Source organism: Lissotriton helveticus, chromosome 8 (genome assembly GCF_964261635.1).
Source record: "Lissotriton helveticus chromosome 8, aLisHel1.1, whole genome shotgun sequence".
Classification (NCBI taxonomy): domain Eukaryota; kingdom Metazoa; phylum Chordata; class Amphibia; order Caudata; family Salamandridae; genus Lissotriton; species Lissotriton helveticus.
The window spans coordinates 949,662,573-949,676,156 of record NC_136069.1 but is presented as its reverse complement, the minus strand read 5'-3'; the positions used below and the strand labels follow the sequence as shown (position 1 = coordinate 949,676,156).

The 13,584-nt window shown below is 41.1% G+C and overlaps 1 protein-coding gene across 3 annotated transcripts in view; it reads left to right on the top strand.

Annotated features, from left to right (window-relative positions):
• PCYT1B (phosphate cytidylyltransferase 1B, choline) overlaps positions 1-13,584 on the top strand; it is a 715,710-nt gene that overhangs the window by 53,055 nt on the left and 649,071 nt on the right. The window lies entirely within an intron of this gene.

Genomic DNA, 13,584 nt, shown 5'->3' with positions numbered 1-13,584 from the left:
TTTTCAGCACACTAGCAGCTTTACAGAGAGTTTAAGTAATTTAGGGTTTAGCAAACCTATGTTGACACCTTAAGCATTCAGAGACCTAAATGTATAAGCTGAACGCATCTTTTAGTGCAGTGGGAATGGGTTGGAGGGTCCCACAGTACTCCAAGTAGAACTGCCTTACTACAGCAGGGGTACCAATTGTCTGTGCTTGCATTGGGGTCCATTATACCCAACCTATCATTGTATAGGAGAAGGAGGAATCAGAGTCTTGATTCAAAAAGGGAGGAGGTTGCAAGGATGGTTAGCTATAAGCATCTATTTTTCTAGGTCCGAGGAACACTTGGGCCACCCAGTAAGCAACATGCGGTATATTCCAACCTCTGAGACCACATCAATACAGAGACATGGTATGTACATCACAATACCATAGAACAGGCACTAGTTTGGTGAAAGCCCCATGATCTAGAATCAGGCACAACTTTGTAGGAACTTCACACTGCTCCCCATCACCACAACACGCTAGACAACCTCTGATGGTATGTTATAGCCACAGTGAGGAATGACTAGTGTGTACACAGAATTGCCCCAAAGGGTCCACAGGCAAGGTCAGTAAAATGGTGAACACAAGAACCACCCTACATTGCCAATTAAGGAGAGCCCGTTCCATCGGAATAGTAGTAACTATAAAAGGCAACATTTGTATTACTACCAAACTGTGCAACCACCAATGCGTGAGAGCATCCCTGAAAAGGGCACACCATAGGTTCTTAGTGAAAAGACTCCATCATAGTCTCCTTTGCGTTTCAAAAATGTCTTTATTTTTCGAGACCGGATATTTCAATTCATATCAAGCTTTATGTATTTTCATCATAATTCATCATTCAAGGTCGTTGTTTCATAATACGCATTACTGAATACTCCAATGCATTTCGGGCACCTTTGCCCTTTATCAAGGAGCGCTGAAACATAAGGATATGGCAATCACCATTCATGCTACTGATATAAACATCGTAATAACACATATAATGTCTAACCACTTATTTAGTGCGTAATCAATGCTGTAGGGAAGTCCTTAAAGATATCGTAAGTAACGGTATAGTGCTCAACGAAACTGTGGGTAAGTATTAGAAAGCGTTAAGCTAATCGTGCTCAGTGAGGGAGTGTGTGGTTTGATAAGCGACGAGAGATTGTGCTCAATAATAGAATGTGTGGGGCAGTGTATTACGGTCTAAGTATGCCGATAGTGAATAATCCGATAACCCAACTTAAGACATTGAACTAGAAAGAGTGGCGTCGCCTATAAGGATCGTGCAAACAAGTAGTAGCGGTGAAAATAACCCGTGCGTGGTATCTATTGCCGATAAAAACCAAACTTACTTAAAGTTCAGGATGTATCCGTAATGACAATAATCCTCGCCAGTGAAGTCGAGTGTTTGGAGAGTGCCGTTAGTGTTAGTGATCGATTAAAAGGTAAGGCAAACCGGTAGCACCGCCTGCTTCGGTCACATGGGAAGGACGTAACAAGTGAAGTTAGTTGTGAAAATAGAGAGAGGACTGTGTGTGATGCGGACAGGTTTAGCGGCCATGATTGAGAGTGTCAATACGTAAACATAAAGGAAATATGTTCAATCTACAGTATAAACCACACGATAAAGAAATGTAGCATCAGGGACCCACCACTGTAGGTGGCTAAATAAAACAACTGAATTCCAGCCGATCATTAAGTCCAAGCAGCTTAATGGATTGCAATTTATAAATCCATGCAATCTCACGTTGTAACAAATGTTTATTATTGTCTTTGCCTTCACTTTTTTTGATGATATCAAGAACCATGAATTTAAATTGAGAAATGTTATGTTTAAATTCCATGAAGTGTGCAGCAATGTTCGATTTTTCATTATTGGTTCTTATGTTAGATTTATGTTCATTGATACAAACTTTTATTTTCCTTTCGGTTTTGCCAATGTAAATTTTACCACATGGGCATTTCACTAAATAGATTAGGTTGGCAGAATCACAAGTTGCCTTCACCTTTAGCTTAATGTCATGACCCTTCATCGGATGTGTAACCACATTGCCTTTAATGACATTATTGTAGTTGCTGCAATTCAAACACGCTCGAGTCCCTTTAGTTTCCATTTCTTCACTTGGTTCTTTACTTAGCATTTCTTGAATGTTCGCATGCCTAGTATATGCAAAAACGGGTGGTGTCTCAAATATGCCTTGAAAATCGGGCTCCATCCTCAAAATTAGCCAGTGTTTTAATCTGATCTTCTTGTATGTTTTACTCATAGTGGAGAATCTTGATACCAACACCATTCTGGTGTCTTCAGTTTTGGTTCTTCTCTTCAATGTTTCATCTCTTGAACAAAACTGACATTTGTATGCCATCATTAAGGTGGTAGATGCTAGCAAATACAGAAGGGTTGTTGTTTTATTTAATTTCCAGAACAGTTTAGTGTTCAGCCTGGTTGCCTGGAGGAAAGTTTATCAATCATGTTAACTGGCCCGATCAAAGATGGTGACAAGTGAGAATCAGAAAGAGCTCCAGACCGCCCAGTTCTCTATTTCGAAATGCCATTTCTCCAGGCATAGTGCCACGAAGTGTACTATGAAGCGAATGTCCCCAATTTCCACCGACCAACACGAGGCACATGGGGCTCCTAATAAACTAAGCATCCCAGGGCCTAAAACACTGGATGAACTGGGGCAGAGTCACCTTTGTGTTAGGAAACAAATGCAGGATACCGCTTTACTCTTATCCTTGTCTCGAACGAGCCAATATAACCATAGCGGATAAATGTAGTCTTGTTCAAAGAATCATGATAAACCAGGAGGCTTTCATGGGTCCAGACACAATTTAGGTTGACAGTAAAATAATCAAATATGCCTTGGACCACAGTAGGTGCCAAAAGCAAACAAAACCATTAGCAATTAAATTAACCTTGGCTTTAATGTGCCGCACATTTAAACACAGGCATTTTAAAGTGTTGCATAAATATCACATTAAAGACCGTTCTATTGGCTTTACCAATGCCGGTGGAGGGTGAGTAGAAAAAAAAGCTTTGAGCATAGAATGCAAGTAGGGGACAAAAATTAATGTGGCTATTAAAACAATGTGACTATTGGGTATACTTTGAGACGTAATAGTCCCTCGTCCAATCCAAGAGGAGCATACGCATTTCCTAGAAGGCGGAATAAAAACCCCGGCAGGTTCTGCTTACGTCCTTTCCCAGCTGGTGCTGGGGAGGCTCAGGGGCTCCCTTCGACCCTTCTCGGATGCCCAAACCCTGCAGGTCTGCCTCAGCCGGGTTCATGTCTGCCACAAACTGCGAGACAAAGGACAGCGGGAGGGGGGCAGGAACAAAGGGAATGGGAACACAGACAACAGGAAGGGGGCAGGAGGATGGAGAACACAGCCAATGGGTGAGGGGTGGGAACAGGAAACTAAGAAGCATTAGTGGGAGGGGGCGGGAACAAAGGGAACAGGAACACGGACAACGGGAAGGGGGCGGGAGGATGGAGAACACGGCCAATGGGAGGGGGGTGGGAACAGGAAACTAACATGCATTAGTGCTTATAATTTAAACAAAATGGGGTCGGCCTGTCCATATCGGCGTGGCAGCGTGACAAAGCTTCTGATAAGAATCTTAGTTGCCATGACAATGGAAAGCTTGGCACAAGATGGCGTTGGACTGTCCACTGTCCGTATGTACCCACGCATGTTCTTAGGTTTGGATGAATGGCGAGAGCAGCCATCTTTGTCCATCCCTACGCATGCATGCAAAGCTTTCAGAGAATCGATCCCAAAAGGCATTCGCATGGCGAGAGCAGCGCATGCGCTTCTATCGCCAGGCGAGACCTAAAAAGGGGGGGTTAAAAAAATGCACAGATTAGTTTACACTGGTGAAACCAACCTGAAAACAAGTGAGGCCACTTTTGCTCAGGCCCCCTGCCCCGCTCAATATGCTTATATTAATGGGCTGGCCCAGCGTGAGAAAGGAAGCGACACCTCTGCTGTTGCTAAAATTGAGGTAATGGACGCCCATCTACCTCCAGAAAGGCCACTCAGGCACCCACTGGGCCGCTGTCGGCATCAAACAATGCAGAAACCGCCCAAATCAGCCCCACATGCTGCTCCAAAAAGCAGCCCTCAGCTGGAACAAGAATACCAGCCCCTCGGGCATTGCCCGTGTGCCCGCATTAACAATCCAGTGATGCCCGTGAGTTTGTTTAATCACTTGGTGAGTGGGCTACTTAAAAAGCTGGTGTTTAATGCTAATTTGTAGCATGATACTGTTGTTACAAAATAACTGCGCGTCCTTCAGGGGATTTAACCGCAGCATAAACAAACCCGCAGCTTGTTTGTGGTTTTGTGTGTACTCCTGCCATTGTTTAAAGCATTGTTCACCAATGTGCTCTGTGCACAGTTTCTGCATGGTGAAAAATAAAACAGTAATGCAGCTTACTTTCCATTTGTTAGTCGCAGTTCGTACATATCCTCTGGTTGCTTTCACAATAGCTCCTACTGCAACATGTTTAATCTGCAGGTGAGTCTGACTGTCAGCACTTTCCAATGCACATCATTTTCAGAATGCTGGTTTTCAATTAAATGGTTAACTAGTGGGGCTGCAATAATTTTCCAACGTATTTGTGATTTATACTGAATGATTCTTTGGAGAATCTCTTGATTAGTTTTGCCTATTGGTAGTTTATTACATGGACAGATGATCCATTAGAACACATTTTTAGTTTTGCAGTTCAAAAAGGCAGAATTTTCCCAATTGATTTTGTTGTATTGGAATTCAGTTCCTTCGATGGTTTGATTGCAGCTGACGCATGTGCCACATTTATGGAGTCCTTCTAATAGTGCCAAATTTCAGAGTTGTCTGAGGTTACCTTTGGGTGTTGGTGGTGGAGTATACGCTTGTACTATTTGTTGACCTATACTGCGGTCCTTCTTAAGTGCAAACAGTGTCTGCTTGAAAGATTCATCTAACTTTGAGAGTAAATGGCAATTTTACTCTCAAACTTTTGATTTTCTTGAAATTGTTAGTTTGTGGGCAAAATGTTGAAACACAGACCAGACGTTCATATTTCGTTTTTTTCATTTTTGGTCAGAAGGGATTCTCAGGGAGTGAACCAAGCTCTTTTCATTTATTTTTTTAAAACAATTTTCTGGGGTAACCCTGTTCTTTCAATTTGTCCTGCAAATCTTGTGCATGATGGAAATAATCTGTTTCGTCTGAGCAATTGCACCTGATTGGTAAAAATTGCCCCTATAATAAGTTATCTCAGAGGCTTTGTGAATGATGACTTGAGTAATGGAGAGCTTTATTGCGATCAGTTGGTTTTGTATATAATATAGTCTTCAACTTGCCTTGTTTTTTGATGACTTCAATGTCCAAAAATGTGATGTTTATACTATTGCTCTTCAGACTGAATTTAATGTCTGGAGATCTGTCATTCAACCAAGTGAAAAACTGGTTCAAATAATCGTCTTGTCCTGTCCAGATGCAAAAGATATTGTTTATATATCTCAGCCAAATTGCCACTTAATGGGAGAAAAGGTTATTCTGGTAGATTAATCACTCCTTGAATTGAGCCATGTACAACACTGCCAGCTCTTGAGTGAAGGGACAACCCTTGATTTTTTCCAAATTTGAAATAATTTATCTTAAGGGCAAATGTGGCAAGTTTTGTGAGGACTTTAGTGGGGAATTGTAGAGGTCTTGGTCTCATTTCAAGATATATCTCTATTGCCTCTAGTCCATCTTCTTGGGGAATCTGAGTTAAAGTGATATTACATCGAGTGAATAGCCTTTGTGATTGTGGACTAAACTCAAGGTTTTTGATCTTATTGATAAAGTCCATTGTGTCCCGAAGTATGATGGAACCTGCCGCATGAAAGGTTTTAAGATGAAGTCCACATACTGTGCAATGGGTTCAAGAACCGAATCACATCAATACACTATGGGTGTCCTGGAGGTGATATGTGATCTTTATGTATTTCCAGAAGCGGGCATAAAACCGGTAACTGAGGATTTAATTTCTTTAAAAATTCCCATTCTTTTGGTCCAATGTATCCTTCATCAAGTGTCTCTTTAAGGATAACTGCAATTTCACCTTAAATCTCCTTTGTGGGGTCTCCTGGGTTCTTCAGATAAAATTCTTGGTTGAGAACCAGCCTTCTCCTTTTTTGTATTCATCTGCTGACCAAGTCACTACCATCCCACTCGTATTGGCCTGTTTGATCACCACAATGTTATCCTTTTGTAAATTTTCTAACACAATCAGTTGATCTCTTGTAATGTTGTTTTTTACAAACTCTTTATTGCTTTCTAGGGCATTTATAGCTGGAAAAAAAGACTGCTAAAAAATGGCAACTTCTTTTGGAATAGTATTGGGTGGGGGGGGGGCAGAAAGTTGATTTGTTTCTGAGACCAGACACTTAACTATTCTGTGGAGGATTGTACTCCAGAAAAAAATCTTTTAGCTGTTTTTGTTGACAGAACTCAGTGCTTCTGTTTTTAACCGTACGAAGTTTGTATGTCTTGAAGGGACAAAAGTCAGCCCTTTCTTGAAAATACTGTTTTCTACTGCAGGTTGAGGCCTTTTAGACAGATTTAAGATTGGAGATTTTATTGCCTCTTGTAGAACTGCCGGCAGGTTCTCATCTCCCATGGTTGGTTGTTGTATCTGTGTCTTCCTCGGCCTCTCTGCTGGCCTCTCCCTAAAAAATTAAGCTGTTTCTTTGGATGTACATTTTGGTTGGAAGAACCTTCTTCTGGGTCAGATTCACCAGTTGATTCCAATGAGGAAATTTCTGAAAAAGAAATTAAATTATGTTTTCATCACCGTTGGTATTCAGGAAAAAATCTACGGGAGTCAGGGCGGGTGTAAAAGTCATCCTTTACATACGAGTACACTGTTTCTAAATTAAATGATTTTTTATCTCTTTAAAATGTGATACTCTTCTGATTTATAGCAACGTCTTTGAAATCAGCAATTTCCTTCCCTATTTTCTCAAGAGTGTCTTAGCTTCAGAAACGGTCTAATTGTTGTTGATTTCCTGCTCCAACAATAAGATCTAATCCAACTCTTTTTTTTAGAGTCTATGAGCTGTCTTAATGGAAAGGACCATTAAATCACGGCTATATTTTGAGCTGATACAACTGTACCCTTCCTGGTATTTGGGATCTTCATTGTAGATCACAGGAACATGACGTGTTTGTAGTTCCCATGGGATTGTGCCTGCCTTTAAATGCTCGAGAAGAAAAAGGTCATGCAAGTCAGTCCGTATCTGTTTCTTTTTGAGTCTCAACAGTTTATCTGACTCATTCTGTTGTTTGGCTGTGGAACTTAAAGTTACTGACAAATACAGTGAAGGCATTTAGATCAACTTTTGTATATGATCCTCTGTGTGGGACAGTGTATCTTGCTCTGACATTATTTTGTGAGTAGAAGGTGAGTCCTAACTACCTAGGACCCCACTTTCAGAACTATTGAACAACCTAATTACAACACAATGGTGCTGAAAACTTAAATTGTGAAGAGAGCACCAAGTACAATTATTTCTGTGATAACTCTCAGTAAAGTGGAAAAAAAGTGTGGCAGAGCACCATGTAGTAATGTCATCATCATCATCAGAGAACTTTATTTCGGTGCCCAAGGACCATCAAAGTGTAAACAAACAAGACAACGAACACCACATATATACATAAAAATGCAAGTATAAATAGGAGTAAATAAAGCTATCATATTATATAAAAAGCTTCATCTGAAATATTGGTTAAAAAAGAGCAATATAAAAACCCCAAGCTTGGTAACAACACGAGAACACTATCTAAAGTGCATAGAAAGGACAGTGACCAGGGTTACGGTCTACAACAGTATTGCTTATCCAAATATCAGATAATTCATTTAATAAATTAAAAACTGTCTGTGTAAGATAAGATAAGATAGGATAATTTTTATTGCACAATTAATTAAAATCATTGCAATGAGACGACATATAAAAAGACAATATAAAGAGTATATGTTTCAATATTATACAAGAGTGTAAAAAGAGTTATTTCAGTTGGCTGCGCAAACATTTTTAAATTTTTAAAACACTGCTTAAGTGACTATAAAAATGACGCCTTAAAAAAAGAAAAAATATGACACAGCATTATGAATTATAGTTCTGTGCGATGGTTGGAGTCTAAAACTGCCTTTACTGCCATCAGATATTTCAAGAAGCGTGCCGTCAGCTGCACTGATTCGCCTCTCATGCACTCGACTAGGGCAGTTTGGCATGTGCGTGTATGTAAAATACGTCAGATTGGGCAGAGCCAGTATATTCTCAGCGGATGCAGTGTCTCGCAGATGCACAGTATGTGAGTTAGTGATACCTCTACTGCTCCGCATGCTTGGCACTTACTAGCCACAGATTCTTTGTACCCTCACCCATATTTGTATGCCAACAGTGGGATCAATCTGAACCGCAATTTCATTAATTGATGCTTCATTATTGGTTTTAAAGGGGAGGACAGGTAAAGTGGCACGGTCCCACTATTATAGAGGTTTGATGCCCATCTTCTGTGACTTAGGTTTTTCAATGTTTGCATATCACTGTCGGCAGACAGCAACTTTGAAGGCTATTGCACCATGGGCTATAGATGGAAAAAAATTGGCTCAATTATTCGGGTTAAGGGAGCGAGATCAGGTGAATTTATGGCTTTTCTTGCGCTACAAAAAATGCCTTCCGAAGACTGAGCTGCTCCTTGCATTGCGATGATGTGAGCGGAGGGCCGCACTTTATGGTCAATCCACACTCCTAAGTTCTTGTAGGGGTCACTATCTCAATGGGTTTACCTTCAATGTTCCATGCACCTTTCCTTTTTGTTTGTCACAATATTATCATTGCCTTTGTTTTTGCTGTGCTTATTTTTAAATTGTTCTCTCTGAAGTATAGAGACAGTGCCACACTAAACGTGGGCTCCGAGGGCAAAGGCTGTGTGTGTGGGGAGTGTACTGTGGCAATTCCATTGTCCTTCCACATCTAACACCGAAAAACAGAAGTATAGAGGTATAACAAAACTGAGTTTGCAGCAACCAGACATTAGATACACATAAATTGTATTGACTTTGTTTTCTCCTCATTTGAAGTGTGGCCCAAATGTTATATGTAAACCTAGTAGACCTGTCAAACAGTTTGCAACATTGTCATGCCACAAGAGTCCGCATTTGGGCCTGCCTGAGTACGAAGACAACAGAAAGGCCTTGTTCAAGCGTCAACTAATATTTGCCTGTGGCAGGGCCTCTTTGAAGTGTGCCCCAAAGTGTCATATGAAAATCTCCAGCAGACCTGTCAAGCAGTATATGACATTCAAGCAGTACTTGACACTTTATTGTAAAAAAAGGACCCTCCCAGCTACCCTTGCACATTCTCTAATGTTCATAGGGGTCATCCTTGCCTATCCAGGTCAGCCTTGTTTTTACTCCTGGGAGCAAGTTCAAACCTCATTCATACCTATTTAAATGCTACGTACTGGCTGGTTGAAGTGTGAGAGCAAAACAAAGATTTAGCTTCCAGGGGCTTCAGCAGGGGAAGCTAACTTTTTAAAAGTGAACTTTCCATAAGATTTATAACAAGTTTGACTTCACCAGTGTATTGGATCCAGCAATTAAAAAAACTTTCAACAATCTTTCCAAGGAAAGAAAAACGGGGCGCACTCCCGAAGTAAGATTTTGCACTTTTTATATTATTTTTTATCTGCATAAGAAAAGGGCTTAAAGCGTGCTTAATCAACACGTTTCGATGTTCACTGACACTTTGTTCATGATGAATTTAATATTTAAATAATATAATAATCTTCAATAGAAAAACTTTGGAAACTACAACTACCATAATGCAAAGGGCCACCTGATGAGAGAACAGAAATTACATAATGTGAACTTGAATATTTTAAGTGAGACTTGCTGAGGGGCCAGTTGATCGTGAACAAGGTGTCAGTGAACATCGAAACACGTCGATCAAGCACGCTTTAAACCCTTTTCTTATGAAGATAAAAAAAAAAAAAAAAGTGCAAAATCTTACTTCGGGAGTGCGGCCCGTTTTTCTTTCCTTGGAAAGATTGTTGTGCAAATACAGAGTGGCGTGGTTCGGCGCAGGAGATCGCACCCACATCGAGCGCTGCGAGAGCCGGGAAGAGTGAACCAAATTGGCAGAATATATATATATATATATAAACGCATCGTTGCTGTTTTCACCTGAGAACAAGAAATAAAACATCTTCACCAGATCCTGTGGTCCGTGTCCTGCTTCGCCGGTCCGTGTGATTGGAAGGCTGTGGTTTCACATATATCTATCTCTATCTATCTCTATATCTCTATCTATCTATCTATCTATCTATCTATCTATCTATCTATCTATCTATCTATCTATCTATCTATCTATCTATCTATCTATCTATATATATATATATATATATATATCAGGGCTATCTTCTTCTCTCGAAGGCGACACTGCGGGGATTAAAAACAACCATTTATTTAAACAGGCATGACGCGTTTCGGAGTTCAACCTTTATCAAATGCCTTTAAGTTTAAAAAGTTCCTCTGGTGCTGGCAGCTTCTAAGTAAGTCTCTTATTGGTTCAATCACTGAAGTAGTGTTGAGTGCACCTGGAAAACGTTGCACGGAATCACCAATGTCTCTACTATTTGGACTGCATTACCCAGCATGCAGTGTATCCATCTTGCTGGTTGGTGGTTCCGTTCAGTCGGTATTCACTTCATGTACCCAATTGGAAAGCCGACTAATAACGTAGCCAGATTGAAGCTGTGGCACTTGTACAGGGCTAGATGGAGTTCGCATCCCTCATTCCCAGCCTCACAGTTCCATTGGCAGCAGAGTCGGAGACATCGGTAAAGTAACAACGTCTCTCCATGAAGGTATGGACTGCCATTTGGCAGCGTTCTGTTGTCTCCGTTGTGCGAGGCGGTCCGGGAAAGAACCATTGACTCCCTTCTTAGGACACTTGCAGGAGGGCCATTCTCGCGTGTCAATGGAAACACGCAATATATACCTGGGCTATCTTCTTCTCTCGAAGTAGAAGAGGCGACACTGCGGGGATTAAAAACAACCATTTATTTAAACAGGCATGACGCGTTTCGGAGTTCAACCTTTATCAAATACCTTTTAGTTTAAAAAGTTCCTCTGGTGCTGGCAGCTTCTAAGTAAGTCTCTTATTGGCTCAATCACTGAAGTAGTGTTGAGTGCAACTGGAAAACGTTGCACGGAATCACCAATGTCTCCACTATTTGGACTGCATTACCCAGCATGCAGTGTATCCATCTTGCTGGTTGGTGGTTCCGTTCAGTCGGTATTCACTTCATGTTCCCAATTGGAAAGCCGACTAATAACGTAGCCAGATTGAAGCTGTGGCACTTGTACAGGGCTAGATGGAGTTCGCATCCCTCACTCCCAGCCTCACAGTTCCATTGGCAGCAGAGATATATATAAGGATCCGATGGTTCAGGACTTATATATATATATATATATATATATATATATATATATATATAAAATATATATATATATATATATTACCTACTGGCGGTCGCCAGTAGGTAGTTATAGTTAGGATCGTTTTCCATAGGAAATCCGCAACATTCTATTGGGAATAACTTTGCCGCCGAATGAGGGATCTGCCTGTAATTTTCCTTAACTTTGCCTCGCTGCGCTCCGCTCCTTCCCTGAAAGTTTCGGGGGGATCCGTCAAGCGGGGGCCGAGATAAAAGGGGGGTTCCAAAACGTGTTTTCCCCATGTTAATTTCCATAGGGCGGTTGGACTCACTTTTAGCCCGAACGGCTGAATGGATTTCCACAAAACTTGGCAAAATAGTAGGGACTGGTACCCCGATGTGCCTTTGCTATGTCTCAAGATATATGCTTCAGTGGTTTTTACGAAAATTAACTTTGAAAAAATATATATTGGGCTACATTGGGCTATATATATGTTAGAGCCCAAATGTAGCCCAATGTAGCCCAAAGATGGCCACCAGAGACAAAAAAAAACAAATGTAGCCTAAATATCAGCCAGATGTAGCCCAACTATAGCCAGATTCCAGAATGTACCAGAGTGTTCTAAAGAACAAGGTCGTTGTTTTTCAGAAGGAGGACTCGGTTTCAAACAAGGGGAAAGTAAACTTACTTGAGCAAAACCCGCCCTCTGCAATATCCCGGAAATTTTCCCAGGTGCCGCCGTCTACTAGGGTCTATGTATTTTTGGTGACCTTTGGAACTCAATAGTCCTGACTGCCACCTCACTTGTTTTTCCAGACAAATTCATTTGATGTGCAGTTGATCTCCACTCCCGCAGCCCTTGTGCGCGCTGTGCAGGTAAATTGCAATCACCTTTTCTTTTTCAGTTAGAGAGTGCACTTACATACATTGTTGCACTATGAGTTTGACACTCACCCTCAATTCCTTTGCAGTGAGGATCATACCCAGTCCCCATCCTGAGGAGAACCTTTAATCACTACGGTTCGAAACGCGTTGACCCCCAGCCTGTGACAAGAAAGAAGGGTGCAGCTAGGAATAATTTATTCCACTGTGGTGGGAACCCGCTGGCAATCCTTTATAATAATTATAAATGAAAATACATTTTTCTGTAATATAAAACGCCTGGTACACGCAGCACAAATTGGCTGTGTGTGTGTATTAATTCATTACAAAACAAACCTGACTAGCCATTTTGTTCTGTTTAGCAATTGTTGAGGTCCAGGCTAGTCAGTGGTAGGATCCAATACCTTCCTTTGTGCACAGAGTGGATTACGGAAGAGCACGTTTGGTAGCCGACACAAGGACACGATAGGAAAACCCGCAGGAGTCGGAGGGCCCCCCGCGGGAAACCTTGCTGTTTTGTGGTAAGCCGCCATTGCTTGTAACTGTTTTGGAAGTTTAGCGGGTGAGAGGATTGTGCCGTGATAAAACGAGAGAAACGCAGCGCGACCGCATCGCCATCTTGAGTGCTAACAATAATCTTTATACACTCTGGCAATGTCAGCGGAGAAGCTCCAGAATCGAGAAACACTAGCGGATGATTTGTTTCAGAACCTACCTGAAGTTGATGAAAGCAATCAAACTACTAACACTAACAGTAATGTTGTAGTCGATTTATGGATAATGTTGAAGAAATTGGAAAAGCTCTCACACACTGAGATAACTAAATGGTGGGAGAAACGTTCCCTGGAGAAATACAAGGAGGTGGGTCGTGTACCGAGGGGTTTGAGGGTTCTCATAGCACCATCATTTGAGAACCCCAACCCCTTAATGTTAAAGGAATGGGCGTCCAATAATCTTGAGGCGTCAATGAACATGATATGCATACTAATTAAATATGCTGAAATTGACCACATTGATATCCTGAGAGAAATACAACAATTGAACAGTGAGTTAGAACGACATGAAAATAAAGAATTTATCACTAAATGTAGAGGAGAAATGGACCTACGTTTGGCAAAGCATAAGGAAACCATAAGATCTAGAAAACAATATAAATTTGCGCGTGACAAACGTGATTACGAAACAGGCAGAATTTTCACGTTT